The sequence below is a fragment of the Nerophis lumbriciformis genome, linkage group LG05 (assembly GCF_033978685.3).
Source record: "Nerophis lumbriciformis linkage group LG05, RoL_Nlum_v2.1, whole genome shotgun sequence".
Lineage (NCBI taxonomy): Eukaryota > Metazoa > Chordata > Actinopteri > Syngnathiformes > Syngnathidae > Nerophis > Nerophis lumbriciformis.
In genome coordinates, this window is record NC_084552.2 from 32,226,180 (window position 1) to 32,244,108 (window position 17,929).

Here is a 17,929-nt window from a genome sequence, read left to right on the forward strand (position 1 = left end):
CAACATAGCACAAACAATAAAACACTTTCTAGGTGTATTTGCTTGTTTTTTATGTTTAAAAAAAAACCTATTTTAATTATGGCTGTTATTGCGAAAAATCCATAAATGAGCCGCACCGTTTTATAAACCGCAGGGTTCAAGGTGTAAGAAAACAGTAGCGGCTTATAGTCCGGAATTAACGGTACCTGGACTGAGTAGAACGACAATCACGGTGGAATAACAAAATATCATAGGACTGATATAATGTTCAAAACAGATGAATGGGCCTGTTCTTGTGTTGGCAAGCAAACACTTTAAAAACGCTTGTGTAAAAAAAATATTGTAACTTAACTGACTTACGTTTAGTGAAGGACCACGGATATCTGACTTGTCATCATCGATCATCATCATTCAAAAAAAGAATACCCGCCACTAGGGCTGGGCGATATATTGATATACGTGATATATCGCGGGTTTGTCTCTGTGCGTGATATATCGCGGGTTTGTCTCTGTGCGATATAGAAAATGACTATATCGTGATATTCGAGTATACGTTCTCACGCAGTTGCTTTTAGCTGCTGGCATTACACTACAGGCTCTTCTCGCTCTTTCCTGTGTCTACTTCTCACAGACATGCAAGCGTGCCTTCTTACACACGTCACATACGTCACATACGTATACGCCCTCACGCAGCAAAGAGGTAGCAGTATGGGTAACGTTAGCTGTGATGCTAGCGCAGCCGGGCGAGTGGTAATACGAGAGAGAGAAGGTGTGAATCTGGTAACAAATGAAGGAATAATTAATTCCCCCCAAAAAACAGCAGGGGGTCCATCATCTGGCGGTGGTTTGGCTTCAAGTGGGAATATGACGAACAGACAACCGTAATTTGTCAAGTGTGGGGCAAAAGCGTTGCTATAAAAAGTAGCGTTACTGCTAATATGTAGCATCAGAATATCGTCCAAATAAACAAACAAAAATGGTAAATCCCGTAGAGCAGAGTCCATGAGCCGCTGAAAAGTCTGCTACCCCCCGCAGGCCAAATTGTATCCTCAAAAACTCAAATAATCCAAAAGAAGTTATTATGGCAGTCTTTGGTATGTCCAACTTATAAAGTTTAAGTTAAAGTGCCAATGATTGTCACACACACTAGGTGTGGTGAAATTATCCTCTGCATTTGACCCATCCCCACAGGGGAGCAGTGAGCAGCAGCGGTGACCGCACCCAGGAATCATTTGGTGATTTAAACCCCAAGTCCAACCCTTGATGCTGAGTGCCAAGCAGGGAGGTAATGGGTCCCATTTCTATAGTCTTTGGTATGATGTACAGGAACCTGGTGGGAGCCACGCACCAAATCTACCTTTGAAATAATAGACGCTCCAGCCAGCCGTGAAGAAAAGTCCTGAATGTGTGGGATGGGGTAACGGTCTGGCGTGGGGACATTATTCAGTTGGCGAAAGTCGCCACAGCCCCCCAGGCTTCGGTATCATATGTAGAGGCGAAGCCCAAGGACTGTTGGAACGGTGTACAATCCCCAGTCTCTCCATAGTGGCAAATTCCTGCCGTGCCAGGGCAAGTTTAGCAGAGTCAAGCCGCTGTGCCTGGGCGAAAACAGGCGGGCTTACTGTAGGGATGAAGTGCCTGCGGTAGGAGATATCTAAAATGTGTCCCTAGTTATAAGTGCAACACAACATGTACAGATGACCAAAAGCATTTGTTTGGGTAAAAATGTCACATTGTACATTACCGACATCTTTGACAATCAAGGCATGAACATAACAATCCACATTTTGTATAGGTTGTATTCCCTTGATATCACGTCTGGCGGCCCAGCAAGTGTCTGTTGTGATAGAGTTCTCTGTTGTAATTGTTAAAATCATAAAAAGGATTAAAAAAAATTCAGAGTTCCTGGAGCGTTAATCAAGAAGGGTGAAAGAGTGCAAGATTTTACGAAAGAAGACGAAAGTAGGAGCACGTACTACGGTCAAAGACGGCAGAGTTGAAGAATGCATAAGTATGCAGTGAACACTTCGTCAAAGGTTTGTTTGATAGACTTTTAACGTGTTGTATTTCTCATTTTAGTATCATCTTGATATTATTTGTATTTCTTAAAATTTCATTTTGCTGCGTGTTTTGTAAACCACAAACTCGGTGAGTCTAAACAAAAGAAAGCAAATGTGAGCAAAACCTAAAAGAGTTGAGATTTTACCAAAGGCAACAATCATGAATGAAGCTTTCAGTACATACACAACGTTGACATCTGCAGTTATATTTTGATAAACGACAAAAAAAAAAGAAGCAAACAAAACACAAGGTTAAATCATAAAAGGCAACCTTCGCCAAGCAAAAACGATGCATGATTTATCCAAGAGAGTCTTGATACAAATTTCCTTGACCCAGCCACACACAAAGAAGTTTTAGACCCCCAAGTTTGTATCTGTTTTGTCGTGTGGAATGACGTCTGCAGCACATGTCTGGTAATGCGACTGAAGGATAATCAAATCACTCGACAAATCCTATTTTGATAAAGTATAGGGATATATTCTATTCCATAGTTTGCATTTTTTACTCCTGTCTGCTTTTAATGGTAAAATATAGGTCGCTTGTGTATTCAGATAGTTTGCACTCTGTTTGCTGCACAGTAGCCATGGTGGTTTGGTGGCCCACCACTTTGCTTACTTCCATTCAAAAGTCACGTGTACGAATAGAACCTATAAGCATCATAAGTATTTAGTGTCCAAACATGAAGTGTTGACACACTGCACATAGCTCAACCCCCTCTGAAGTCCTGCGCGCTCTTGCGGCAGGGGATACAAAGAATTGCTATTGCGATATCTAGTGGACACATTTAGAACAGCAGTTTCTTTCATTAAAAAATTACAGCTCATTTTCATACTTCGCAAACTCATCCCGCGAGCTGGATAAAACAGAATGTTAGACACCCCTGATGTAGATTTAACTACTAACTACTTCCCGATACCTCTTTGGATCAACAGGTTCACCCTTATGGTCAAATTTCACTTTGTTTTCACATGGAGTCGCTCTTAGTTTACAGTGAGTCATGTCAAATCGCACCACAGTTTTTGGAAGCGTAACGTATTAGCGCAAACATTTTGGTAAGAGCTAAAAACACAGGAGGACGACAAACATCACAGCACACAGCATAGCGTTTGCGTGCGCACACGCATTGTCAACCACCTGCAGCCATTTATTGATAACTAGGCACACAGGTGTGTTAGCTCCACCCATACCCAGAGTCAGATCAATAGTCAACAAGAACATACAATAACAAAGTTCAACAGGACATAACCTATTTTTTTTACATTCCCACAAACTTTGGACATTATCCGGAATATAAACCCATGACTATTGAACATATTGGATTGAACTAAACTGTCTTTTGTTTATTTTTCAGTCATAATTATAGCAAATACAAATCTTTACATAACTTGTAAAATAATAAAAATACACTTTCTTAATATCCAACTTTAAATGTACTTGAACTGCATTTTTGTTGGTTGTGTCTTTTATGCACACACTCAAGCTCTCATAGGCAAATATATTTCTGATGGCCAAGAGTAACACAGTAAACCCTCATTAATCACTGTTAATTGGTCTTGGCTTTCACTACTTTCAATTAGGGTTGTACGGTATACCACTATTAACATAGTACCGCGATACTACTGAATCATATTCGGTACTATACTGCCTCTAAAAAGTACCGGTCCACCCCTGCACCTCCGTCGTCATCACGTTGTGTCATTGCTGGTTTACGAGCAAAGGAGCATGTTCAACAAAGCATAATCACAGAGTACTTACAAGCAGACAGTGTGTAGACAAAAAAGTGAGAACGGACACATTTTGGTCTAAAAATTAAAGATAAAAGTGAATCTATAACACTTAATCGCCCTCAGGAAGAGGTGCTTTAAGACATGGCTAGCGGCTAACGTCCTGCCGCAGTCGGCAGTGTTTTAGCTACTTCTAAATCACTAATCCTCGCCTCCGTGGCGAAAAATAAAGTACGTTTCTTACAAGTATCATCCCTGCAGGATGAGGAATAGCTAAACATGCTTCACTACACACCGTAGTTTACAAGCGTGACAATATAAACAAACGCCATTGGTGGATCTATACCTAACGTCCACTGTAATGATACCAAGTACAGGAGCGTATCTAGTAGATACTACAATGATTACGTCAATATTTTTTAGCATCACAAACTCTTTTTAGTTTAAAAAAAAATTATATTTTGTTTATAAACTCAGGAAATACTGTATGTCCCTGGACACATGAGGACTTTGAATATGACCAATGTATGATCCTGTAACTACTTGGTTACCCAGATTTATGGTATCATCCAAAACTAATGTAAAGTATCAAACAACAGAAGAATAAATGATTATTACATTTTAACAAAAGTGTAGATAGAACATGTTAAAAGAGAAAGTAAGCAGATATTATCAGTAAATGAACAAGTAGATTAATAATTCATTTTCTACCACTTGTCCTTAATGATTTTGACAAAATAATAGAATGGAAAATGACAATATGTTACTGCATACATCAGCAGACTAATTAGGAGCCTTTGTTTGCTTACTTACTAATAAAAGACAAGTTTTCTTGTATGTTCACTATTTTACTTAAGGACAAACTTGCAATAAGAAACATATGTTTAATGTACCATAAGATTTTTTGTTAAAATAAAGCCAATAATGTAATTTTTTTGGTCCCCTTTCTTTATAAAAAAGTATCGAAAAGTACCGAACAACATTTTGGTACAGGTACCAAAATATTGGTATCTGGACAACACTACTTTCAATCGTAAATATAATATGGTCATAGTTAAAGCCTAAACATTTTTTTACAAATTTCTAATAATGTTTTTAACATTAGGAAAACCCTCAAGACATGAAATAACACCCTCATTACCTTTAGAATTTGCAAATTTTGAAGAGCGATGTGGGGAGGGACGACTGCATTACAACACACAATAGGCTGCAGTCAATCAATCAATCAATCAACCAACCAATAAATCAATTACAATTTATTCATAAAGCCCTTAATCACAAGTGCCTAAAAGAGCTTTGCAAAACACAAAAACATCCCTGCAAGGAAAAACTTGTGCTGGAAAAACTAAGAAACCTTGGGAAGGGACCGCAGATCTCGGGACCACACCCCTCCTGGGTGACCGGCTGCAGAGGGTACAATTATTTTACGTTAAGTGTTGCAACGAATATTAAAGACCGAAATGGGGCCACAAAACCAAATCTTGTTTAAGGCCACAAAAAGCCTCGGGCAGGCCTTGACTGCACCAGTTCACACCAATGTGTTCCTTTGAAAGGTGCCTTGTTATATTTGACTAAATGGCGTCCTCTAGTGGAGGCAGACATCCCTACATACAGAGTAAATTAATTTAAGTTAGATTGTCAGTTAAAGATGGTTTTAAAATATGGTATATGATTAAAAAAAGCAAAGTGATTGTGATAGTAGTAGTTAAAAATTATGTTTTTGTGTTATATGATTGTGTTGTCTCCAAGAGAGAGAAGGCACCATCTGTGGAACTGAAATGGTTCCGCTATCTAAGAAAAATGTACAATACCTAAACATGACTATTTGTCATCTTTATCCACCAAAACGAGGCATGTTAAGGTTTGTGAATTATTATAATTGTAACATTTGGCATTTTGGTTTATTTGAGAAACACTAGAGTCAAACCTGTGTTAGCGGCCACCTAAAAATTACCCCCGCAGAGAAAGTTTAGGTTATACATTTTTCTTTCAGTGTTGTGCAGTATACCGGTACTAATAAATTACCGCGCTACTAATGAATTAAAAATGGTACTATCCTATATTGCTTTTGAAAAATACAGGTACTTTTTTTTCACGTCGTGACATTGCTGGTAAGACGACCAGAGGCGCGTGTTAAGTATCGCACACACACAAAGTACTTACAAGCAAAAACAGAGTAGAGATAGAAGAGGAAGAATGGACGCATTTTTGCTTAAAACCTAACGATAAAGTTGAAGCTATAAACACTGAAGCGCTGTTCTGCAAGACGTGCTTAGCTCTTGCTTGTTAGCTGTCTATCTGCAGTCTGTAGTGTTTTAGCTCTAAACCACTAACCCTTGCCGCTATGGCGACAAAAAAAAGTATGTTTCTTACAAGTATCACCCCTGAAGCACAAGCTAAACATGCTTCACCATGGTCTACACACTTAGGAGGATACAATAGCTAACCGCTAACAGCAAGCTAACGCTCCGGAATGTAAACAAATGTCATGGGTGGGTCTATACAGACATCGACTGTAACAATATTGTCAAGTTGTGTTATCAACTGTCAAGTTGTTTAATTTCCCCAGTCATTTCCTACCTGTTGCGTGTGAGCAGGAACTAAGGAGTCTCTTTGGGTGTTTTCTTCTTCTTGTTGCTTGCTTTGTTTAAGCTTTTGTTTCTCTTACTAACAGACTTTTCCTTTTTTGTTCTCCAAGCCCACATGCTGGTCTGTCGGCAAAATGGCCGTCCCTGCCAAACTGACAGGAAGTTTGGTGAATTGTGATGTGGTTGTGTTTCTCTGCCCCCTGCAGGTCTGGAGGGGGACATGTGGATATTTTGAATGATACTGCTTCTGTGTTCTGTTAGTTGACGTGACAAATACCAAGTACAAGAGACGTACAAAGTCAATGCTACAATTATTACATCAATATTTTTTTATTATCAAAATATCTTTTGTCGTTTTTTAGTGTTTATAAACCAATGAAGTATGTCCTTGGACACAGGATAACTTTAAATATGACCAATGTATGACCCTGTAACTTCTTGGTATTGGATTGATACCAAGTTTTATCGTATCAACCAAAACCTTTGGAAAGTATCAAACAACCGAAGATTAAGTGTTTATTACATTTTAACAGAAGTGTAGATTGGAAATGTTAACATCCTTCCATCCATTTTCTACCGCTAATTCCCTTTGGGGTCGCAGGAAGCGCTGGAGCCTATCTCAACTACAATCGGGCGGAAGGCGGGGTACACCCTGGACAAGTCGCCAGGAAATGTTAACATAAACTATATATTAACAATAAATGAAGAAGTAGATTAATAATACATTTTCTACCGTTTGAGCCTCTTAATTTTGACAAATTAATAGAATGGGACAATATGTTCCTGCATGCGTTAGCAGCTGAATTAGGAGCCTCTGTTTGCTTAATTACTACCAAAAAAAAAAGTTGTCTCATATGTTTACTCTTATTTAATGACAATTATTTTTAATTGCAATAAGGAACAAATGTTTAATGTATCATAAGATTTTCTGTTAAAATAAAGCCAATAATAAAATATTTTTGCGGTCCCCTTTATTTTGAAAAGTATCAAAGTATTGAAATACATTTTGATACCTGTACCAAAATATTGGGATATCGGGACAGCCCTACTTTATGGGGGCCATTTGTATAATGCCACTTCTTTTTCATCCCAGAATAATCTTTTCACTCTGTATACTTTTTACTCTATGGCCACGAGTATCAAAATATGCTAAAATATGAATTGCTTTGTGCTTACTTTCATAATATTAAAATAAAAACCTGAAGAAACCCGACCGTGACACAGAGGCTTCAGCGGACACTTCGAATTGACGACGCAGGAACTCTTCATCTACAACTCAGCACAACACTATCATCATCGGCGGTCACTCAAACGAGTATGACGATCCTACTGGTAGGGGTGTATCCTTTTATGGAGGATGCCTGTGCGTGACTTTGTTCAACGTGGGGAGACTGGTGCACAGACAGTCACCACACGATCCTTGACAGACTCGGGTCAGGGTCCAGTGGCATGGACTCCAAGACGACTGGGGACCCTTTCCTGCTGCAGCCTTCTTCCGCCATCGCAGCCGTTGTGGTAGTTCTTAAATCTACCGTCTTCTGCCTGCTCCGCCATTGAGGTCTTCACCGTATCCCTGGCTAGGGGGCAGTCAGGTACTAGGCCTCTGCCAAGGGCCACCTGGGGTAACAGTAGTAAAGGGGTTAACCTCCTAGTGCCCCAAGACCCCATAGAGGAGCGTCCACTGCCGGATGCACTTTAACGTCATGTCCAGGACAACACTATAGTACTCGCTTCTATCTCCACTAAGTAGTGTGATGGCTCGCGGTGGAGAAGTAGAGACACAGTCATTAATGCACTCTCAGAGTTTTATTAACGAGCTTTAATAACAGTCAGAATAAACACACACAAACCACCGCTATTACAGTACGATCATCTGTACTTACGGTTTCGGCCTACCGCTAAGACTTCTGGGTAATGTATTTATTCTATGAGTACCAAGGCAGCGAGTGTTAACGACTCATTAACGATTGCTAATTGGTTACTTTTTTATACAAATGATTAAATTTAAGTGTGGAGAATTTTGGCGTCAATACACGACTGTTACAGTCCTAACTTTCCACAACAACAAAACTCTTTCTTTTACCCAATCACACACGCTAAACAAAACATGTACAAACCCCGTTTCCATATGAGTTGGGAAATTGTGTTAGATGTAAATATAAACGGAATACAATAATTTGCAAATTCTTTTCAACCCATATTCAATTGAATATGCTACACAGACAAGATATTGGATGTTCAAACTCATAAACTTTATTTTTTTTTTGCAAATAATAATTAACTTAGAATTTCATGGCTGCAACACGTGCCAAAGTAGTTGGGAAAGGGCATGTTCACCACTGTGTTACATGGCCTTTCCTTTTAATAACACTCAGTAAACGTTTGGGAACTGAGGAGACACATTTTTTAAGCTTCTCAGGTGGAATTCTTTCCCATTCTTGCTTGATGTACAGCTTAAGTTGTTCAACAGTTGGGGGGTCTCCGTTGTGGTATTTTAGGATTCATAATGCACCACACATTTTCAACGGGAGACAGGTCTGGACTACAGGCAGGCCAGTCTAGTACCCGCACTCTTTTACTATGAAGCCACATTGATGTAACACATGGCTTGGCATTGTCTTGCTGAAATAAGCAGGGGCGTCCATGGTAACGTTGCTTAGATGGCAACATATGTTGCTCCAAAACCTGTAAGTACCTTTCAGCATTAATGGCGCCTTCACAGATGTGTAAGTTACCCATGTCTTGGGCACTGATACACCCCCATACTATCACAGATGCTGGCTTTTGAACTTTGCGCCTATAACAATCCGAATGGTTCTTTTCCTCTTTGGTCCGGAGGACACGACGTCCACAGTTTTCAAAATCAATTTGAAATGTGGACTCGTCAGACCACAGAACACTTTTACACTTTGTATCAGTCCATCTTAGATGAGCTCAGGCCCAGCGAAGCCGACGGTGTTTCTGGGTGTTGATGAGGAACGGTTTTCGCCTTGCATAGGAGAGTTTTAACTTGCACTTACAGATGTAGCGACCAACTGTAGTTACTGACAGTGGGTTTCTGAAGTGTTCCTGAGCCCATGTGGTGATATCCTTTACACACTGATGTCGCTTGTTGATGCAGTACAGCCTGAGGGATCGAAGGTCACGGGCTTAGCTGCTTACGTGCAGTGATTTCTCCAGATTCTCTGAACCCTTTGATGATATTACGGACCGTAGATGGTGAAATCCCTAAATTCCTTGCAATAGCTGGTTGAGAAAGGTTTTTCTTAAACTGTTCAACAATTTACTCACGCATTTGTTGACAAAGTGGTGACCCTCACCCCATCCTTATTTGTGAATGACTGAGCATTTCATAGAATCTACTTTTATACCCAATCATGGCACCCACCTATTCCCAATTTGCCTGTTCACCTGTGGGATGTTCCAAATAAGTGTTTGATGAGCATTCCTCAACTTTATCAGTATTTATTGCCACCTTTCCCAACTTCTTTGTCACGTGTTGCTGGCATCAAATTCTAAAGTTAATGATTATTTGCAAAAAAAAAAAAAATGTTATCAGTTTGAACATTGAGACAGGTGTTCATACACCTGGAGTAAATGAAGTTAATTACAATCAATGATGAGCTGTGTACAGTAGAATCACAGCTATTCGCCGGGGTTTTATTTCAAGAACCACATGAATGGCGAATAATGGACATTCCCAATAAAATCCTGTAAAATAATGCCTACTTTTCATACTCAAACCTAATTACTCACACTTCATAAACACTTTTTTTTTTTTTTATTGAGACAAAGATTATTTATATATTTAATATTTGTTTACTTACTCTGGTAGATTACTTGTTTATTATTTATGTGTTCACTGTTTTGTTACAGAGAGCAAGGAAATAGGATAGAATTTCTACGGTATGAAAAGGGATAGGATTAAATAAGCTCTTCTTCTTCCTACTCCTTTTCGGACGTGCTGTAATGAAACAACTGGAAATATGTGATGAATTACATTGTCTTGTATCATGTTTGAAACAAACAGAAACTGAACTGAACCGAACATTTTAAATTTAGGCATGCTTACAGGCGTACATTGTACAGTACTATAGTATACAGCAGTGTTTTTTAACTCCTGTGCCTGAGATACAGTCTGTTGTGCTGTGGGAGATGATGTAATGTCACCTATTTGGGTTAAAAATATTTTATGCAAACCAGTAATTGTATTCTGCAAATAAAGTGCCAATGTTGAGTGTTGGTGCTGTCTTGAGCTCGGCAGAGTAACCGTGTAATACACTTCCATATCAGTAGGTGGCAGCAGGTAGCTAATTGCTTTGTAAACGCTGTATCTAATGCTTAAACGAAGAATAAACAAAAGGCGAGTGCCCCTAAAAAAGGCATTGAAGCTTAGGCATGGCTATGGAAAACAAAACTAAAACTGAACTGGCTACAAAGTAAACAAAAACAGAATGCTGGACGACAGCAAAGACTTACAGCGTGTGGAGCAGACGGCGTCCACAAAGTACATCCGTACATGACATGACAATCAACCATTTCCACACAAAGAAGGATAGCGTCCGCACAACTAAAATAGTCTTGATTGCTAAAACAAAGCAGGTGCGGGGAATAGCGCTCAAAGAATGACATGAAACTGTTACAGGAAAATACCAACAAAACAGGAAAGCCACCAAAATAGGAGTGCAAGACACTACACAGGAAAACACCAAAAAACTCCAAATAAGTCACGGCGTGATGTGACAGGTCGTGACAATACACCTATTTTGAGACAAGAGCTATCGTGATGCATGGTTGGTTATGGTTTGAATTCATATCCAACAATTGCAACAATGACTTTTTACTGTCAATATCAACTACCGAGTTTACATTTTTAATGTTTTCTGCTGGTGGTGTGCCTCCGCATTTATTCAATGAACAAAAATGTGCCTTGGCTCCAAAAAGGTTGAAAAACACTGGTATACAGTATAGCATCACGTCAAAGCATTTTCCTGCTGCAAAATGTTGAGTTAATTGACTTGTGAGGTGTCACACCTTTTTTTCCTCCTAATGATAGCGTCATCAAACCACTTTCTATGTTCAAAGGGGCCAATTGCTCAGTGACTATTTTTTTCTTAAAACTAAAAAAATAAGAACACCATTGGCCGGCTAACACTACTATTATTGGTTAAACAGAACATATATTCTAAAGTGTTTGTATTTGTACCAATAATTAATTATATTGTATATCACCCATATGTACATGCAGGGAGCGAGTGCACACACAAAAAGCAGTCCAACAGAAGCAACACATTAGTTATGTTGTTGTTATGATAGAATATACAATCAATGATAGCTAACTTGCTACCATTAGCTGACAACAAACCCTTTTTTTTTTAAACCTTTATTCATAATATGCAACATTTACATACAAGCAAATAAATAATAATAATCAGAACAAGTACAAAAACAGTACAAAACAGCGCCAGGGGCTGACAAGAAACTACTTTTGGATTTTATAAACCTTTATTTATAAACTGCAACATTTACAAACAATCGAGAAATAATAATAATCAAAATAATTACAAAAACAGTACAGCGCCAGGGGGTTGTAAACTCAATAAAGTAACTAAAATAGAATGCAAAATTTATATATAGCAAAGTGCAAAGCCATAGGCTCACACAAATACCGTAAATAATTTAAATTTGGAACATAGCGTCATCGTTTTCACAGCTTTTTGGTTGTTAGAGGTAGAGAGTGTTTTAACGTAGATTTCTAAATCTTTTTTAAAGGCACAAAAAAACAGGTCGGGTATTGAGAAACTTACATTTATGAACATAAAATTTAGCCAAGACAACAAACTAAAATAATCCACATGTGGGCGTAGTTCACGTCATCACTAGAAACCCGGAAGTGGGTGGGGCATAATGCTTACAACGCTAAAAAAAAAAGCTGGGGAGAAAAAAAAGCTTTTGAGTTACCATGGGTAAAAAAAACAAAAAACATTCAGATTCAAGGCGCATACAATTTTCCGTAAATAGGCGCAATATACTGTATTATTAAATATTCCATTAAAGATGAATGTAAACACTAAAAAAAGGTTACATTACACGCATGCTCCGTGTTGCAGCTGTCGTGCCAACGCAGTCAATAAATAGAAAGCAGCAGTTCATAGACTGCTCCAGGCTCGCCCTCCTTATGATGCACTATTAGCCTACATCCTGCTCACAGGCTGATGGCAAAGCTCCCTGCTGACTGGTTGAGACTGAGTGGGCGAGAGAGAGAGAGAGAGAGAGAGAGAGAGAGAGAGAGAGAGAGAGAGAGAGAGAGAGAGAGAGAGAGAGAGAGAGAGAGAGAGAGAGAGAGAGAGAGAGACAGAGAGAGAGAGAGAGCATCCTTCAGTAAGCTTCAGCCTGCAGCCTCACTCGCTCTCGCAGCATCCACCGGCTTCAGCACTCTTCTTTTTCCTTCTTCTTCTTCTTCTGCACTTTCTCGTCCACTGCAGCGGCTCCCCGTCCTCAAGACCCGAGTGCACTCCTCTCCACTCATCCAACACCACCTCCAAGATTTCCACCATGAGCGAGGTGAGTGTGCAACAACACTTTGCAAAGAGCCGCTGCTGCTACAAGTGCTGCTGTGCCTCATCTTCATCATGCACCACATCCTCTTCCTCCCACAGTCTACCTCTAAAAGGTGCGGCTAAATTTTTTTAGGGTATTTTTCTTTTCTTTCTTTCTTTTTTTTTTTTTTTGGTGCAGGGCTGCCGAGTCTTTCTGGCTCTGCTCCCAAGTGTGGGGGGGGGGGGGAGTGCTGCAATGGCTTTCTCAAAAGTGAAGGTGTATGCTTTCCTACAGATACTGTTCTCTGCTGGTGGACCATCCAAAGTTGCCTAATACTAATATTTTACTCACTGAATTTAGTTACATTTTAGAAATGTGTCACGTTTTTGAAATAGTGACTATAGTAAACTAATGAAACTATAGATATTCCTATTTCATGTTTTGAATAAATAATAGAAGTATAGGGGGAAAAATTTTTTTTTAATAATTTGAATTGAAAAACTATTTTACTGTGTGAAAATCATTATTATCAATAACTAACTCAATAGTAGTTGTTTTTTTATTTTTTTAAATGTATATATATATATATATATATATATATATATATATATATATATATATATATATATATATATATACACAGGAAAATATATATATATATATATATATATATATATATATATATATATACAGGAAAATACCAACAAAACAGGAAAAGCCACCAAAATAGGAGTGCAAGACACTACACAGGAAAACACCAAAAAACTCCAAATAAGTCACAACGTGATGTGACAGGTCGTGACAGTACACCTACTTTGAGACAAGAGCTATAGTGATGCATGGTTGGTTATGGTTTGAATTCATATCCAACAATTGCAACAATGACTTTTTACTGTCAATATCAACCACGGAGTTTACATTTTTAATGTTTTCTGCTGGTGGTGTGCCTCCGCATTTATTCAATATATATATATATATATATATATATATATATATATATATATATATATATATATATATATATATATATGTGCGGTAGAAATTTTAATATATATATATATATATATATATATATATATATATGTATGTGTGGGAAAAAAATCACAAGACTACTTCATCTCTAGTCTTGTGATTTTTTCCCCACACATACATATATTGCGCTCTACTACGGTATCGAGCACTATTTTTTGGATAACCTTATTAAGACATATATATATATATATATATATATATATATATATATATATATATATATATATATATATATATATATATATATATATATATATGTATATATATATATATATATATATATATATATATATATATAAAATAAAAAAACAACTACTATTGAGTTAGTTATTGATAATAATGATTTTCACACAGTAAAATAGTTTTTCAATTCAAATTATTTAAAAAAAAATTACAGATATTTCCCCCTATACTTCTATTATTATGTACTGCATATATATATTATATGTACATATATATATATATATATATATATTAGTGATGGGTTGATGAGGCGTCATGAAGCGTTTCGACACATTGCAAAACTGTATTGATACTGTGTCGATACTGTGTCACTAAATACTGACATCTGCTGGACATTAAAAATCCCTACAGGCAACCTATGGACCGACTCAACTGACACTGATTTTATGCACTAGTACAGGGGTCACCAACCTTTTTGAAACCAAAAACTACTTCTTGGGTACTGATTAATGCGAAGGGCGACCAGTTTGATACACACTTAAATAAATAAATATATTGTCATTTGTAAGTTACACGTAAGTGTGATTTAAACAAGAATAGCTAAATAAATAAATTTATATATATAAAAAAATGGGTATTTCTGTCTGTCATTCCGTCGTACATTTTTTTTTCCTTTTACGGAAGGTTTTTTTGTAGAGAATAAATGATGAAAAAAACACTTAATTGAACGGTTTAAAAGAGGAGAAAACAAGAAAAAATTTAAAATAAAATTTTGAAACATAGTTTCGACTCTTTATAATTCAAAATTCAACCGACAAAAAGAAGAGAAAAACTAGCTTATTTGAATCTTTTTGAAAAAATTAAAAAAAGAATTTATGGAACATCATTAGTAATTTTTCCTGATTAAGATACATTTTAGAATTTTGATGACATGTTTTAAATTGGTTAAAATCCAATCTGTACTTTGTTAGAATATTTAACAAATTGGACCAAGCTATATTTCTAACAAAGACAAATCAGTATTTCTTCTAGATTTTCCAGAACAAAAATTTTAAAAGAAATTCAAAATACTTTGAAATAAGATTTAAATTTGATTCTCCAGATTTTCTAGATTTGCCAGAATAATTTTTTTGAATTTTAATCATAGTAAGTTTGAAGAAATATTTCACAAATATTCTTCATCGAAAAAACAGAAGCTAAAATATTTATTATTCTTTACAATAAAAAATAAATAAATTTACTTGAACATTGATTTAAATTGTCAGGAAAGAAGAGGAAGAAATTTAAAAGGTAAAAAGGTATATTTGTTTAAAAATCCTAAAATCATTTTTAAGGTTGTATTTTTTTCTCTAAAATTGTATTTCTAAAAGTAATAAGAAGCAAATTAAAAAATAAATGAATTTATGTAAACAAGTGAAGACCCATCCATCCATCCATCCATTTTCTACCGCTTATTCCAAGTGAAGACCAAGTCTTTAAAATGTTTTCTTGGATTTTCAAATTCTATTTGAATTTTGTCTCTTTTAGAATTAAAAATGTCGAGCAAAGCGAGACCAGCTTGCTAGTAAATAAATAAAATTAAAAAAAATAGAGGCAGCTCACTGGTAAGTGCTGCTCTTTGAGCTATTTTTAGAACAGGCCAGCGGGCGACTGATCTGGTCCTTACGGGCTACCTGGTGACCGCGGGCACCGTGTTGGTGACCCCTGCCCTAGTATATACAATAATATAAACCAAGTCATTGTATTTCATTTAGGATTATTTCATATCTTCATTTAAATAAAAATATATTTGTATCTTTTTTAGATACAGTCAATAAATAATGTGAACATGTATCATAACATGGAAATCTAAGAGAACGTGTTGTGGATGATTGTGGACTGGGAATTTTTTTAATATTATTTTTTTACACATTTTTATAAAAAAATAAAAAATAAAAAAAGTTTTTCCGACGTATTACATTTTAGACGATTTCTCTTCTTAGTTATTATTTCTCCGGCTGTAGAAAAGACACACTCACAGGGCACAGAGGAGGCGTCAGTGCGACACAGTTCGCGTATCGGTCACGTGACCAAAACAGCTCATGATCGGTCACATGACTTTCTAAAAGCGGTACACGCACCGACACAGGGTTTTGCTCTATGAGCTCGACGCATGCGCCGATGCATCGGTGTTGCCGGACCCATCACTAATATATATATATATATATATATATATATATGTATATATATATATATATATATATATATATATATGTATATATATATATATATATATATATATATATCCATCCATCCATCCATTTTCTACCGCTTGTCCCTTTCGGGGTTGCGGGGGGTGCTAGAGCTTATCTCAGCTGATATATATATATATATATATATATATATATATATATATATATATATATATATATATATCAATCAATCAATCAATGTTTATTTATATAGCCCTAAATCACAAGTGTCTCAAAGGGCTGCACAAGCCACAACGACATCCTCGGTATAGCCCACATAAGGGCAAGGAAAAACTCACCCCAGTGGGACGTCGATGTGAATGACTATGAGAAACCTTGGAGAGGACCGCATATGTGGGTAACCCCCCCCCTCTAGGGAGACCGAATGCAATGGATGTCGAGTGGGTCTAACATAATATTGTGAGAGTCCAGTCCATAGTGGATCCAGCATAACAGTAAGAGTCCAGTCCACAGTGGGGTCAGCAGGAAACCATCCCGAGCGGAGACGGGTCAGCAGCGCAGAGATGTTCCCAACCAATATACAGGCGAGCGGTCCACCCCGGGTCCCGACCCCGGACAGCCAGCACCCCATCCATGGCCACCGGATCTGTGTGTCTTCCCCTCCACAAGGGATAGGGGGCAGCAGAGGAGAAAAGAAAAGAAACGGCAGATCAACTGGTCTAAAAAAAGGGGGGCTATTCAAAGGCTAGAGTATACAAATGAGTTTTAAGATGGGACTTAAATGTTTCTACTGAGGTAGCATCTCTAATTGTTACCGGGAGGGCATTCCATAGTGCTGGAGCCCGAATAGAAAACGCTCTACAGCCCGCAGACTTTTTTTGGGCTCTGGGAATCACTAATAAGCTGGAGTTCTTTGAACGCAGATTTCTTGCCGGGACATATGGTACAATACAATCGGTAAGATAGGCTGGAGCTAGACCGTGTAGTATTTTATACGTAAGTAGTAAAACCTTAAAGTCGCATCTTAAGTGCACAGGAAGCCAGTGCAGGTGAGCCAGTATAGGCGTAATATGATCAAACTTTCTTGTTCTTGTCAAAAGTCTAGCAGCCGCATTTTGTACCAACTGTAATTTTTTAATGCTAGACATAGGGAGACCCGAAAATAATACGTTACAGTAATCGAGACGAGACGTAACGAACGCATGAATAATGATCTCAGCGTCGCTAGTGGACAAAATGGAACGAATTTTAGCGATATTACGGAGATGAAAGAAGGCCGTTTTAGTAACACTCTTAATGTGTGACTCAAAGGAGAGAGTTGGGTCGAAGATAATACCCAGATTCTTTACTGAGTCGCTTTGTGTAATTGTTTGGTTGTCAAATGTTAAGGTGGTATTATCAAATAAATGTCGGTGTTTAGCAGGACCGATAATAATAATAATAATAATAATAATAATAATATATATATATATATATATATATATATATATATATATATATATAATATATATATATATATATATATATAATATATATATATATATATATATATATATATATATATATATATATATATATATATATGTATATATATATATATATATATATATATATATATATATATATATAT